This window comes from Choloepus didactylus, chromosome 26, assembly GCF_015220235.1.
Source record: "Choloepus didactylus isolate mChoDid1 chromosome 26, mChoDid1.pri, whole genome shotgun sequence".
NCBI classification, from domain to species: Eukaryota; Metazoa; Chordata; class Mammalia; order Pilosa; family Megalonychidae; genus Choloepus; species Choloepus didactylus.
In genome coordinates this window covers 2996578-3012684 of record NC_051332.1, presented here as the reverse complement: position 1 = coordinate 3012684, position 16107 = coordinate 2996578, and positions in this window count along the sequence as shown.

The window sequence follows — 16107 nt, the reverse complement described above, 5'->3', positions numbered from 1 at the left end:
AAGGTCTAGCTCAGGTAACTGCTTCCTGCTGAGCAAGGGCAAAGAGGTTCTTATATTAATCTGGAAGATTCTCTGGACATAAACCCACAGATACAATACAGGCAACAACAGGACAAGCATAAGGCAAGCAGAATGAAAGTCATGCTAATAAGGGGTACTCTCCATTTCATGGGTAAGTTCATTAACCACTCAGAAAATGAGGCCAGTTTACTATAATCTTTAAAACTATCAATATCATCCTGCATATGATTTAATATTAAGGAGATATTATGATATTCATCTAGTATATAGGTGCAACACAATGCCAATGAGAGCACAGGTCCCTCCTTGAGCTGCTGTCAGTAGATTTAAAACCATTCCATTTTGAAGAACAACTTTTCACATTTGAGCAACTTCTTCATTTAACAGACTGAGGCCTTGCTTGGTGTTTTGCATAAACTGAGCTGTGCCTTAGCCAGGGCAGTAACTTGTGAAAGAGCATCTAATGCATCCCCTTCTGGGAGGAAGATAGCTAAAGGCCATTCCCACTATCACAAGGCTCTGTTGGTCCTGGCAGAGTATAAGGCTTTCTTATGCAAACTTAAATGGGACTTTAAGGCCTTTACATTACTTGGTGTTTCAGGTAGACATTTAAATATTTGCCAGGCAAAAAGGGGTATCTGATAGTGCGTCTCCCTATCCAGTTATATGGCAAATATGGCCAGAAGTTAGACCTGCAGAGCCACCTGGCTCCAGCTGGGGGCAAAAGGTGGGTAACACTTTTCCTACAGAGGCTAGCTGTGGGATTAGATTCCAAGGCTTTAACGGCTTCATGCTGGAACATTAATCTTTCCAAGGATAGATGATTTTATCATACTTTGAATGGAGGATATCTCCTACAAATTTAGGTTGGGCAGAAGTGTTTCATTATTCTACACAAAGGGAGGCATTATCATATAGCACCCTGTTTTTTGCTATTAGACACCCTTTCCCATCCCAAACTGAGGTATACAAGGGGGGTGATGAGAAATAGTTTTCTAACTTAGACAGGATGTAATTTTCATGGGACACTGTGAAGTTAAACTGAAGGCTTTCCCAAGGGCTTATATTAGGGCTCAGACTGGGTGTTGGAAGGTCATGCCATGCACAGAAAAGTGGGATAGTAGGATAAATTAGGATTAACCAATCCGACCAACTTTGTGTTAAGAAAGGTAAGATAGCCCAGGGCAAACTTGAACTTCCAGCAGTAGGTAAATAAGTACAAATCCAGCAATCATTCCTCTGGTGGATATCTGCTACTGTTGCAGTTCATTTTAGGAAAATATTGCCTTGCACAAAATAGAATAGAAGAAAAAGGCAAAGGATATATAACTTAATCCTAATCATTATGCTGTTTTAAGCAATTTATGGAAGAGTATGTTTTTCTTTTTTTTAATTTTTATTGAGATTGTTCAGATACCATACAATTATCCAAAGTTCCAAAGTGTACAATCAGTTGCCCCTGGTACCCTCACACAGCTGTGCATCCATCACCACACTTAATTTTTGTTGAATTTTTAGAACATTTTCATTACTCCAGACAAGAAATAAAGTGAAAGATGAAAAAAAAAAAGGAACAAATCCTCCCTTATCCTAACCAACCACCCTCAATTGTTGACTCGTAGTGTTGGTATAGTACATTTGTTACTGTTTATGAAAGAATATTTGAAATACTGCTAATTGTAGTATATAGTTTGCAGTAGGCATATATTTCTTCCCTATATGCCCCTCTATTATTAACTTCTAGTTGTATTGTCATACATTTGTTCTGGTTCATGGAAGAGATTTCTAATATTTGTACAGTTAATCATGAAATTTGCCCACCATAGGATTCAGTTTTATACACTCCCATCTTTTGACATCCAACTTTCCTTCTGGTGACATATATCACTCTGAGCTTCCCATTTCCACCTTGTTCATGCACCACTTGGCACTGTTAGTTATTCTCACATCTTGCTACTGACACCTCTGTTCAGTTCGAAACATTTAAGTTCAACCTAGTTGAACATTCTGCTCATACTAAGCAACTGCTCCCCATTCTTAAGCCTCATCCTATATCTTGGTACCTTATATTTCATGTCTATGAGTTTACATATTATGATTAGTTCCTATCAGTAACACCCTGCAATATTTGTCCTTATGTGTCTGGCTTATTTCACTCAGTATATTGCCCTCAAGGTTTTGTCATCAACTCCTTTTTTTTAAGATGGTTTTCTTCACACACCATACATTCCATCCTAAGTAAATGATTGATGGTTCACTGTATGGTCACATATTTATGTCCTATATAAGGACATCTACATTTCTTCCACAAGGCAGGAGGAAGAATCAAAGAAGGTAGACAGGCAAAAGAAAGAGGAAAAAAAAATGACAGCTAGGAATCAGCAAAAGGAAAAATAAACTTAAATCAAAGTAGAGTAAAGAGTCACACAACACCGTCAATGTCAAGTGTCTAACATGCCTTCCCTATACCCCCCTCTTATCTGCATTTACCTTGGTATAACACCTTTGTTACATTAAAGGAACAATAATACAATGATTCTGTTAGTTACAGTCTCTAGTTTATGTTGATTGCATCTCTCCTGCAATGCCTTCCCATTTTTAATACCTTGCAAGGTTGACATTTGCTTGTTCTCCCTCAGAACATATTGTACATTTTATCACAATTGTTGAACACTCTAGATTCCACCGAGTTACACAGTCTCAGTCTTTATCTTTCCTCCTTTCTTCTGGTGTCTCACATTTTCCCAACCTTCCTCTCTCAACCATATTCATAGTTATCTTTGTTCAGTGTACTTATATTGCTGTGCTACCATCTCCCAAAATTGTGTTCCAAACCTTCCACTCCTGTCTTCTCCTATCACTCTGTAGTGCTCCCTTTAGTATTTCCTGTAGGGTGGTGTCTTGTTCACAAAGTCTCTCACTGTCTGTCAGAGAATATTTTGAGCTCTCCCTCATATTTGAAGGACAGCTTTGCAGGATATAGGATTCTTGGTTGGTGGTTTTTCTCTTTCAGTATCTTAAATATATCACACCACTTCCTTCTTGCTTCCATGGATTCTGCTGAGAGATCCACACATAGTCTTATTAAGCTTCCTTTGTATGTGATGGATCACTTTTCTCTTGGTGCTTTCAGGATTCTTTGTCTTTGACTTTTGATAATCTGATTATTAAGTGTCTTGGCATAGGCCTATTCAGATCTATTCTGTTTGGAATATGCTGCACTTCTTGGATCTGTAATTTTATGTCTTTCATAACAGGTGGGAAATTTTCATTGATTATTTCCTCTATTATTGCTTCTGCCCCTTTTCCCTTTTCTCTTTCTGGGACACTAATGATATATACATTCTTGTACTTTGTTTCATCCTTAAGTTCCCAGAGATGTTGCTCATATTTTTTCATTCTTTTCTCCATCTGCTCCTTTGCATGTAGGCTTTCAGGTGTTTTGTTCTCCAGGTCCTGAGTGTTTTCTTCTGCCTCTTGAGATATGCTGTTCTATGTTTCCATTGTGTCTTTTGTCTCTTGCGTTGGTGCCTTTCATTTCCATAGATTCTACTAGTTGTTTTTTTGAACTTTTGATTTCTGCCTTATGTATGCCAAATGTTTTCTTTACAGCCTCTATGTTTTTTGCCAAATCTTCTTTAAACATTTTGAATTGATTTACTGTTAGTTGTTTAAATTCCTGTATCTCAGTTGAGGTGTATGTTTGTTCCTTTGACTGGGCCATAACTTTGTTGTTCTTTGTGTAGGTTGTAGTTTTCTGTTGTCTAGGCATCTGACCTCCTAGGCCACCCCAATCAGTTTTTCCCAGAAGAGAACAGGCTCAGGTCTCAGAAGGAGGAAATATAGAGTATCCAGTTTCCCTGATGGTTTTTCTTAGAGGATTGACATGCCCTGTGCTTTTCTGCCCAGCAGGTGCACCTGTCAGCCTGTCAGTAGCTGGTGTAAGGGGGTGTGGCCTGTGGCTCTCCTCCCTTAGGCTTTGGGGTCTGCTTCCAGTAAGGCAGACAGTAGAGCTGTTACCCTCCCTTTCCTCTTGGGAAGCTATGCCCCCTCCAGAGAGGTCATCTGCATATCAATATGTTCTTTGTTTCTCTGATTCTTCTGGTCAAATTGTTGCAATTTTAAAATGGCTGAGGCTTTCTTTACTGCAAAATGCTGCAGGCTGCAAACAGCTGAGGCTTTCTCCACAGAGAAAGGGACAGAAAGCTCCAAGATTCACCCATCAGCCAGAGATAGCACCTGATCCTCTGGGCTCCCTGTCCTGAGACAGTTATGTCCCCCAACTTTCCCAAGGTCAGTTGTCACCAAAAGCCTCTGTGTGCTTGTTGGAGATTTGCTGTCTGTATTGAGCAGTTAATAATAAAACCCCAGTTGGATCTGGGCTGAGGTCCACTTGCTTGTTCACAGTGCTTCTCTCTAGCACTGTGAGGCTTCTGTGAGGGAGGGGCTCTCAGCTCTTGGCTCTCAGCTTGGGTCCAGTTTTTAGTTACAGATTTTATGCTGTGATCTTGGGCATTCCTCCCAAATCAGGTTGGTGGATGATGAGTGTACAGTCATGTTTGTCTCCCCACAGTTATTCCAGGTTATTTACTAGTTTTTTGCTCATTTATGAATTGTTCCAGGGGGACTGACAGTCTTCCACTTCTCTCTATGCCTCCATCTCAGCTTCTGGAAGATTAATTTTAAATCAGCAGTAGGGGCACATGAGAAAGTGGTGTTTTCTTATACTTCTTTCTCCTCTGGAGCTGGCTTAACTTGCAAATGGTGAATCCAAGTCTTAATACCCTTGCAGTTTGAGAGAAAATGGAGTGATTAGCAACACAATGTAAGGTCCATCCCACTTGGGGGTAAGTTGATCTTCAGGGTGTTTATTCTTTCATGTTTTCAATAACACTTAATGACACTTGGTCTCCTGGCTCATAAGGATGTAAGGCTGTATCTGTAGAGGAAGAAAGCTGATTATCAGCACACTCAGAAATCATCTTTATAGTACTCCCCAGGAAGACGACTGCATCCCTTGGCAATTTATCATTCAGGGTTTGCACAGATGTATTCTCAACTGCATTTTTGAGGACGGGTCTCCCATAGGCCATTTCAAAAGGAGTCAAATCTGGTCCACTTCTAGGGACAACCTGGATTCTGAGGAAGGCAAGAGGCACTATCTTGTCCCAGGTGACGTTAATTTCTTGACATATTTTAGCAATAGTTTTTTCAGAGTATGATTCCTTTTTTTCAGTCTTCCCAGTTGATTGAGTTCTCCAAGATGCATGTAATTTCTACTTTATCTGAAATTCCTATGAAATTTACTGAGTTACTTTTGAAACAAAGGCACTGCCATTATCACTCATAACAGTGAATGGATCCCCAAATCTAGGTATTATTTCTTTCAACAATACATTTGTGACATTGCTTGCTCTTTCACTGTGGGTGGGAAGGCTTCTACCCACCCTGAAAATGTGTCAACTAATACTAGGAGGTAGCAGAAATTTCTAGCTGCATCACTGTAAAGTTTATTTGACAATCTTCTCTGGGTGAGAACCCATGAGACTGCACTCCTACTGTCAAAGGGGGTCTGCTAGGTTTTGGGTTATTTTTATGACATAGGACACATTTGCTCATCACTTTATGGATTGTTGCTTAGATTTTTGTCCTGCAATGTGCCCTCTGATACAGGTTGCAAAAGCTTCTTTTCCATAATGAATTCCCTGGTGCATATATGACAACAAAGGTATTAAAACTTGGCCTAACTTCAACTGCAATGATCCTTTTTGTCTTGATATTAAATCTACATTCTTTAGCTCTGTCTAAATCTTTTGTTTCATAAAGTGGGGTGAATGACGAGAGGTCTGAAGTCTGGAAAAGAGCTAATTCCTTGATGCTTTGGGGTTTGAAAAGTATCCTAGCAGCTGCCTTTCCTGCCAAATCTGCTTTATGATTCCATTTTGCTAGATATCTGTTTGACTTCTGATGCCCCAAACAATGCATCATGGCAACTTCTGATGGCAGCAGTACACCTTCTAATAAAGTTAATATGGACTCTGGGTGCTTAATTTATTATTTGTGGTTAAAAGTCCTCTTTCCTTCTGAATTGCACCATGAGCATGCACTACAGAAAAGGCATAGAGAGAGTTTGTATAAATATTTATTTTCTTACCTTGTCCAATGATCAACACTCCAGTCAGGGTAATAAGTTCAGCTTTCTGGGCTGATGTACCTGGTGACAGGGGTTGGTTTCTAGCACATCTGTCAGGGTTACTATGGCATATTCTGAACATCATTGTCCATGGTTCATAAAACTGCTCCCATCCAGAACATTTCCAGTTCAGTTTTCATTAGAGGGTTGTCCCCCAAATCTGGTTGACTAGAGAACACTTCCTCAATCACCTAAATGCAGTCATGCAAAGCAGGCCCCTCAGATTCAGGTAACAATGTAGCTGGATTTAAAATTGTAGAACTCAAAAGTTGCACATTAGGGTTGTCTAATAATATAGTGTGATATTTTCCCAGCCTGCCAGCAGTTAGCCAGTAACCTCCAATTTGCTGAAGCAGTTAGAGCACAGTGTATGGATTGTGTACTGTAACCTCCTGACCCAAGGTACATTTTGTAGCTTTTGGTAAAATATCACAAGAGGAAGCCACAGCCTGAAGGCAAGTTGGCCATCTCTGTGATATTGTGTCCAGTTTCTTTGAAAAATATGCTATGGATATCAATGTCCCCCAAAATTTTGTGTGAAAACACCAAGCCCTATTCCCAGCCTTTCACGTAGAAACAGATCAAAAGGCTTGCACATGTCAGGCAGACCCCCATGACTGGAGCAGTGCTCAGCTTTTCTTTAATTTGATGAAAGGCCTGATTACACTCTGCAGTCCATTACAGGGCTTCTCTGTCTGAGCCCTGCACAGTGATGTGCAACATTTTGGCAATAAGCCCAAAATCAGGGATTCAGATGCAGCAGAAACTGGTCATTCCTAGGAATTCCTGTAATGGCCTCTTTGTCTTATGGGCTGAAATATTCATCAGGGCTTGTTGCCTATCAGGCAGGAGGGTTCTCTGACCTCAGGAGAGCAAATATCCTAAATACTTTACACAGGGTTTAGTAATTTGAATTTTCCTCTGAAACACTTTCTATTCCCTATCATTTAGAAAATACAGAGTCTTAACAGTATTTACATCTGAATCTTCAGCAGTTTTGCTGGCTATTAAAATGTCATCTACATATTGCAAAAGGACCCCTTGATGCAGTTGGAAATCATGCAAATCTTTTGCTAAGAATTCTCCAAAGAGCGTGGGAGAATTCTTAAATCCTTGTGATAAAACAGTCCATGTAAGTTGCTCCTTAACTTTAGTGTCTGGATCTTTCCATTCAAAAGCAAATGGTTCTTGGGATTCAAGGTCCACAGGTATGCAAAAAAAAAGCATCCATTAAGTTTAATACAGAGGACCATTTTAAGTTCCCAGAGTTGTCAATAAAGTGTAAAGATTAGGCAAAACTGGATAAATGTCTTACACAATTTTGTTTATAGCCTTTAAATTTTGGACAAATCTATATTCTACATTAGTGCCAGGTTTTAAGACTGGAAGTATAGGCATGTTACATGGAGACTGGCAAGACCAAATGAGGCTACTTTCTTTCAAAATTTCTATTACTGGTTTAATGCCTTTCCTCACTAAGGATATTGACATAACTTGGGTTGATTTAATCTCACCTTGAGCTCAAGTTTTATTGGATGGGCAGTTACAACTCTTCCCAGAGTGCCAGATGACCATACCTCAGAGGCAACATGTTCTAGTATTTGAGCCAGGACTGGTTATTTTTCAGGTTCTTCAGCTCATAAAGGGGCAGCCTGCAGATGCAGTCCTTTGTCTGGAGGCACTCAGATAGATATTTCTCCTTTTGAAAATACAACTTGAGCATTTCATTTAGTGAACAAATCCCTTCCCAGCAACAGTATAGGGCATTCAGGCACATGTAGAAAATCATACTGCAAAAAACTCCTTTCCAATTTTACAATCTAAATGTTGTAGGAGCACCTTAGGTGTATTTTGGCCATTTAATTCCATTTAATTTCTGTTAAAAGGAGGTCTGTTCCTCCTGGTAAAAATTCTCTCTGACAGAACTCAAATATATTGGGAAAGAAAATGAAGCAAACCATTTATTAAGTATGCTGCATCTACACTGTGGAGCTCAGGATTTCTGTCTTTCTTTAGCAAAAATACTGTTTTAAAGGCAAACTCTCTTTTAATGTCATTGACAACTTCAGGAGGCACAGAATCTGAAAACCCTCCTTGATTAACTGGAATGCCAATCATGATAAGTCTAATGAATTTATTCCTATTTTATAAGATATTTACCCTCTCATTAGGTAAATTGTGTAGATGAAATAAAGGAAAACAGATTAATCACACCATTCTTCTAATGTCCCAAAGGTGACTTGTGTTAGTTAAGGTTCTCTAGGGAAACAGAATCAACAAGAGATATCTATAAATGTAAGTTGTATAAAAGTGTCTCACACAACTGTTGGTATGCAGGAATCCAAATTCCATAGGGCAGGCAGCAGACTGGCAACTCCAATGAAGATGTTCAATGAACTCCTCAGGCAGCAAACTGGCAACTCCAATGAAGATGTTCAGTGTACTCCTCAGGCAATGAACTGGCAACTTTGATGAACTCCTCAGGAAATGTTTCACTGGTCAGCTGAAGAAGAAGTTAAGGTCCTCTATCTGTCTTGTTTAAAAGTCTTCAACTGATTGGATTAAATCCAGCTAACTGCATTCTCTCATTGTGGAAGACATGCCCTTTATTGATGTAATCAGTCACAGCTGCAATTTACTGATGATTTAATAAACCAGCTTTCTGGTTTATTAATCAGCCACAAATGTCCTTGCAGTAAAGGTTAGGCCAGTGCTTGCTTCACCAGACACCTGGGTACAATCACCTGGCCAAGTTGACACATGAACCTAACCATCACACAACCCTTATGTGTTTTCTCAGCAGCCTCACTGTTTTGTGGATTTTGGTGGTTCTGAGCAGTAATATAGACAATCTGCAGAAAGAGAATCCTTCCTGTTTTTCATTTATCTTCCTCTTAGAAGACTTGCAATCTACCAACTTTCTCTCAGACTGTGGGCATCAGTGTGACTGATCATTTGTGCTGAGTCATCATTTGTGCTGAGAGTTTATAGTCAAGGAAAAATTCTATTATACCATTCTAGATTGTACATATTTTAACACCAAGAAAAAGAAAGAACATTCAGGGTACGTCTCTTCAACTCAAACTTAGCTGATGTCCTAAAGACTGGAAAGCCTACAAGATTCAGAATGTTAGGGATTCCTGGGGTAAAAGAGAGCTTCATTATTGATTTTCCTACAGATAAGATGTGTATTAAATTTAAAAAAATCACAATTGAAAAATTAGGGTCTCTTTAGATATAAAGAATACATCATTTCTTAAGCAAAAGTCAAAAATAGTTTTTACTTTAACCACTGGCATTTGATACTGAAAGGAATAATTTGTCATTTTATGTTTTTAAATGCACTCTCCCATAATTAACAAAAAGTAGTATGGCGATTTTACTAGCAAGGACTTTAGGTCATCAAATATTAAATTTCCATGATTCTCTTATATGTTCTACTGTTTTCTTAGCCTAGTTACTCTGCAGAATCCTTTAGGCAAGTGATGCCCCCCTTTTATCATAAATGAATATACAGTATTGCATAAATGAATATAGGTTTGAGGTCAACTCTGGGGAGAGAGATGAAGTAACTAGAGAAATAAGAAAAGACAATAGTAAAATGTAAAGATTTTGAGGTGTTGCTATGAGGAAAAAGAAGTTTGAAGATTGACAGGTTTCATAAAATGGGAATTAGTGAGGCTGATTGACATCTAATTAAATGGCAAAGTCCTCAGAAACCAAACTATAGGAGCCAGTGAGGTCAACTGGATTCTGAAGTGGGTTCCTCAGGAAAGTAGCACTTTGCTCTTCTCACAAAGTTCAGTATTGTTCAGCTTCTTCTCTGGTGAAATGCCACCTCTGTTGTGTCTTCCTGTTATACAGGGGTAAAGAGCCAGTAAAACACATCTGTGCTACATTAGAGGGGACACACCCTGATTACACAGATATTAAATCTATGCAAGGCTTCATTCTGTGGGACAACCCTGTTCACTTTGATTGGATTTATCAATTAAAACTGTAACCCCTCATATAATGTTGAAAATATTTTTCCTTTATTCATTCAATAAATACTTTTGGCTGAATTCTCTTTACCAGGAAATTTCTGGAACCTGAGATACAGCAGAGAATCAGACACACTGGAGTTCTATGGACAAAACCCTGAATTCAATGAAGGAATGGTGTAACTAAAAATAAAGGGCAGGAGAGTCCCCTTGAGAAACAATCAGAGCAATTCCTTCCTTTCAATCTTCTACCAAGACTAAGGTGTTAGGCAAAACTCCCTACCCCCAACACATACACAACATGCCCTTAGAAGCTCTCCCACAATAGACACAACTGTTTACATAAGACCCACTCTTAGCTAATGTAACAGTCTGAACAAGAACAAAAGTTTTCCATAATGTAATAACCTCTCTGATGTCTACTCCTTATCTTACCCTAACATCAACTACTTATCTTATCCTGAAGTCAACTCTTTATTCTATCCTGAGCAAACCAAGGCCCTGACTCAACTCCTTACTTCTCTATTTTACCCACCAACAGTTATTCCGCAACCCCCCTCCCAAAAAGCTATAAAACTGTACTCCCACCTTTGTTCAGGGCTGTTGCCACTCTTAGGCTTCAGCCCGCCTGCACCTGGTTACAATAAAGCTTTCTCCAATTGAGATTTGATATCTTCTCTTTCTGGTCAAAAAACCTAACATAAGGTTTGTTAGTGATTTATATACATTTAAATTTCTTCCTGCTCTAAGCAAACAAACAAATACCCTTGAGTATCCACCAGGAGGTGCCACGACAGCGAGCAACCTGCTGTACCTTCACGGTTAGAACTGCTGAAACGAATACTGCAGCGATGCCACGGAGCTTCCTTTTTCAAGAATCAGATTGATGGAATGGGGCAGAACCCGGTTACTTTAGGGAGGCCTTACCGCACTGCCCCTCCCACATGTAGGTAGCATCTGGTGTGTTTGCACCCCGCTCCTGGGTCCCATGTGGACGAGCTGACTGCAGCTGCGGCTGCTGCAGCCCACACTAATGGACATTTGGCGGCACCGGGACCGAAGTGAGGCAAGGGACAGCGGTGAGCTGCAAACAAAAACCCCTGTTGCGGGCGGAGTCAAAAGGGCGACGTCCCAGCCCCGATGGACCCAGTGCCGGAAGAGGAGAAGGCGGGGGCCTAGATTGTCAGCTCCCAAGCGGACACAGCTGCCGCGTTTGTGCGATGTGATGAGCAGGGCGCCCAGCAGCCGGTGACCTCCTTGGCCTTGTCTTCCACGGCTCTACCCCACAAGGCCAAAGTTCCGTGTGTGGCAATAGAAGTCAGGAGGCGGGAGCAAACCCCTCAATGGCACAACAGCGACAGTCCGGGCTGAGGGCAACTGCTAAGTGCTGACCAGCCCCTTCCCCAGCTCCCTCGCCAAAAGCTCGCACCCTTTGCACCTTCAAACCCGTGGAGCTGCTGTGGTCAACTCTGTGGAGCTATTCACTGTTGGACCTGGTGCACGAGACCCCGGGCTGTTCCATTGGAGTGGCCACTGGACTGTATGAGGCAGACGAGGCAGAGCAGCATGCCAAGCTGCAGCAAAGTGGGACGAGCATGAGAGGATCATTTAGGAGGAGAAGCAGCACCTCTTCATGCCCCTGGGTTCTGGGCCATCGCGGCCTTCGGGCCTCGGCCTAGAATGTGAGCAGCAGCAGTAGCTGCAGCAGCGCTAGCCTCCCGGCCTCACTTGCACCGTGGGGCCTGTAAAGCCTTCTTCAGCCCCTCCCCAGCTGGTGGCAGGTAGGAAGAGCCATTCCCAGTACTCGCTATCCTACCTGCATGAGGGTGCCCTCAGCTCAGAGTCCGGCGCCTCTTGTCCTACAGCGGAGAGAGCCAGCAGGAGCTGAGCCAGCCACAGGGGCCCTGGCCGGAAATAGCTGTCTTGCTGATTTGGCATCCTCTGCCTCCAACCCTCTAGGCTGCTTGTCTGCCCTGGCCTGTGTTCCACTCAACAGCTGCAGCTTGTCTTGGTGACTAAAAGGGGACCTCCCACTGCCTTTAGTGCAGCCCTGATCTTTGTCTCTTTGGCTGTGGAGCTGTCCATGACCCCTTGGCTCTGCGACTAGCAGCTGCCCAGGAATTTTCCTGGAGGATCGAGACTGGAGGGTCCAGGTGAAGGTTTCTGCTGCAGACAGACATGAGGCACATCTGGGTAAAGATGTTATTCTTGACTTTGCAATCAAGACTTTCCCTTTGCTGGGTTAGTTTGTGATCCTGTTTGTTGTGTCTATTTTGCCAAAGAAGTAAAAGAGTTGAAACAATTAAGAGCAACCTTAAATGATCAGGGGAAATGGTTTCTCTCAGATGGCAGGCAAATGTTAAATAAAAAATAATGACATTAGGGAGATATTAGCAGTCCTACACCAGGGAGTCATTGGGGGGTACAAGCCATGGTGATGTAGTACTTAGACAATTTGGGTGTGTAGGCCTTTATACAGTTGCTAAACAAATCTGTGAAAGGTGCATAATTTGTCAGAAAATTAATAAAAAGATTTTAAGAAAACAGGTACAAGGGGTAAGAGAGCCGGGCCTGAGACCATTCCAGAGCATTCAAGTTGATTATACTGAAATGCCCCCAATTGGTCATTTAAAATATATTTTGGTAATTGTCAACCACCTCACTGGATGGGTGTAAGCCTACCCTCTATCCTCAGCTACAGCATTGGGAACTTCTAAAGTTATCCTTGAACAAATCATTCCCCACTGTGGGTTAGTGGAAAATATAGACTCTGATAATGGCAGTCACTTTACCTCCCGTGTGTTGCAGAATGTCATGAGAAGCCTGGGTGTCACTTAGGACTTCCACACTCCCTGGCATCCACCATCCTCTGGGAGAGTGGAAAGAATGAATCAAACCATAAAGAAACATCTTTCTAAATTAGTTTTGGAAACAAAGTTACCTTGGATCAAGTGCTTACCCATAGCTCTACTAAGAATCAGGACTGCCCCTAGAAAAGAACAGGGAATTTCCCCTTATGAAATGCTTTTTGGTTTGCCTTTCCCCAGGAGGACTGGAGAGCTCCACTCCCTAGACATGAAGGATCTTTTCCTTAAAAATTATATACTGGCCTTGTCTTCTACTTTATCATCTCTCAGGCACCATGGACTGCTGGCTCAGACCCCACCTCTTGAATTTGCTGCCCATCGACATCAGCCTGGCAACTAGGTTCTGATCCGGTCATGGAGAGAATCCAAACTTCAACTGATCTGGGAGGGACCCTATCAAGTCTTGCTGACAACTGAGATGGCAGTCCGAACAGCAGAAAGAGGCTGGACTCATTACACATGAGTGAAGGGACCAGTGCCTGAACCAGATGATAAATATCCAGCAACTCAACCTGAATCCTGGAAAGTGACTCCTACCTCAGATCCCCTAAGGATCACTTTAAATAGGCAACAGTTGAAAGAACATACTAGGAGGGAGGGAGGGCTGGATTAGACCCGGTGTTTGCATTGTGCTCTGTGTATAGATTAATGATGAAATTGCTTATACTGATCATAATGTTCTATATTCAAGGAGTAACAGGTTCTGCTAAGCTGGTTATAAGTGTAGTCAAAGGCTTAAAGTCTCAAACTGTACAATTTGGTGTTTGTCAAGTAATGAGCTGTAAAAATCTAAAACATCAGCAACAACTGTGGGAAGAATATAAGCATTTATGTAAGCAGAGTGTTCAAATAGAAAGCAAGATTGTTGGGGGGCGAACATTTGAGAGTATAACTTATGAGTCACCTAACCCCTGTTATTCTTGGAACACTGCTTAGTGGACCACACAGTATGAGGGATGGGTCTTACCCAGGTTGGAGGAAAAACCATTAAGGGAAACTTGGCTGAAGTTTAACTCTCCAGTTCAAATTGACCCCAAGGTCATTAGAATACTTAAGGCCAAATACTTAAAGCAAACCACAGAAATAAAGACAGGTTATGAAAATACAAATGCCTGGGTAGAATGGGGCAAATATACCATCCAGAGTCTAAACAGAAGTGACTGTTATGCTTGTACAACCAAACAACCCACTGTTCAGATTATGCCCTTCCCCTTGGGGATGAAAAAGCATGAAAGGGAGTTTAAATGTAAAACACTTCTCTTTCAAAATGCTACTCCTGGTAAAAGTTGTAGTACGTTGTCCTCCCTTTTCCCTCCAGTCCAGAAGGGAAGTGTCAAAACCATACCAGCGTCTCGCCTTGGTCCTGGAAACCACTCTGCCAGTCTCTTCAGATGGGAAGAAGGGCTCCAGGATCTTGGTACCATGGGTTTGTGTACACAGGTGTGGAATGTGAGCAAGGATAGTACTGGCAACTTCTCCAGCCTAACTATACCCTGAGCAGACCTCTGGTGGTACTGTGGGAAGGGCATCCTCTGGCCAACACTACCTGAAAGGTGGGGAGGAACCTGTGCTTTGGTTCAATTGGCTATCTCATTTACTCTGGCATTTGAAAGTAATAAGAAAGTACTAACCCAAGGCAAAGGAGAAAAGAAAAATGTACAAAATGTACCTGGTTCCTTCAATAAAAAAATGTTTGTAGATAGTATAGGGGTTCCCCAGAAAGTTCCTAATGAGTTTAAAGCTAAAAATCAAGTAGCTGCAGAATTTAAATCATCCTTATTCTGGTGGGTCACCATCAACAAAAATGTCAATCATCAGCTAAAATTTATCAACTATACCAGGGATGTCATTAAAGAAATAGCAGAACAGTTAGATGCCACTAGCCAAATGGCATGGGAAAACAGAATGGCCCTAGACATGATACTAGCTGAAAAAGGAGGCATCTGTGCTATAGTTGGGGGAAATTGTTGCACATTCATCCCCAATAATACCGCACCTGATGGAACTATCACCAAAGCCCTACAAGACTTAACAGCCTTATTTCAGAAACTAGAAAAGAATTCTAGCATTAGCAACCCACTCACAGAATGGTTGGAAAATTGGTTAGAAAAATGGAAAGGAATTGCAACGTCTATTTTAATTTTCCTTATCATTCCAGCCAAAATGTTTATAACAGCTGGGTGCTGCATAATCCAGTGTGCCCAAAGGCTAGTTCAAAAATCCATCAAAACCACTAGAATCAAAAATAAGATCCCTATGATGAGGAATGTGAAAAAGCCCTTAGCAAATCTGAGAATCTAAAATGTGAAAACTAAAAGTGTTTAAAAAAGAAAGAGGAGGGAATCTGTAAGAAAAGAATAAGTTTAGTTTTCACATAGAGACCGCATGGAATAAGGGAAATGGAGGCAAAACCAGTTTAAACAAGCCCCAGACAAAGAGAAGAGAGAATCTGCCTGCTCCTTATATGGAAAAGTAACCATAGTTAGTGGAATGTAAAGAGATATGAGGTAAAATCAGAGGCGGGAACTCACAGCAAAAAAAAAAAAAAAAAAAAAAAAAAAAAAAAAAAAAAATTGGGGGGGATAGGCTGATCAGTTCAAAATCTCAATAATGAGCTAGTTGGCTCTCTGGGATTGGCTGATCAGTTCAAAATCTCAATAATGAGCTAGTTGGCTCTCTGGGATTGGCTGATCAGTTCAAAATCTCAATAATGAGCTAGTTGGCTCTCTGGGATTGGCTGTACAAATTAAAATCTCAAAAGATGAATTAGTTAGTGTTCTCGGATAGGCTATAACCTCTGTAGTACCCAGTCAATGGGGAAACAGGAGAGGGACTTGCGAATTAGGAGTAGGAGATTTAAAGATCGTCATTCTCTTCCTCTGGCATGCCAGCCTTCCACGTGTTTGGCTGGACACCCTATCTTGCAAGATCGTAAATAAATTCTTTTCTCCTCCAGAACCGAGTGAGCATTTATTCCATTACAGGTACTGCTTTATTTCCGACACCTGGAACTGCATCACTGGTGGCTCGACATCCCATAGGA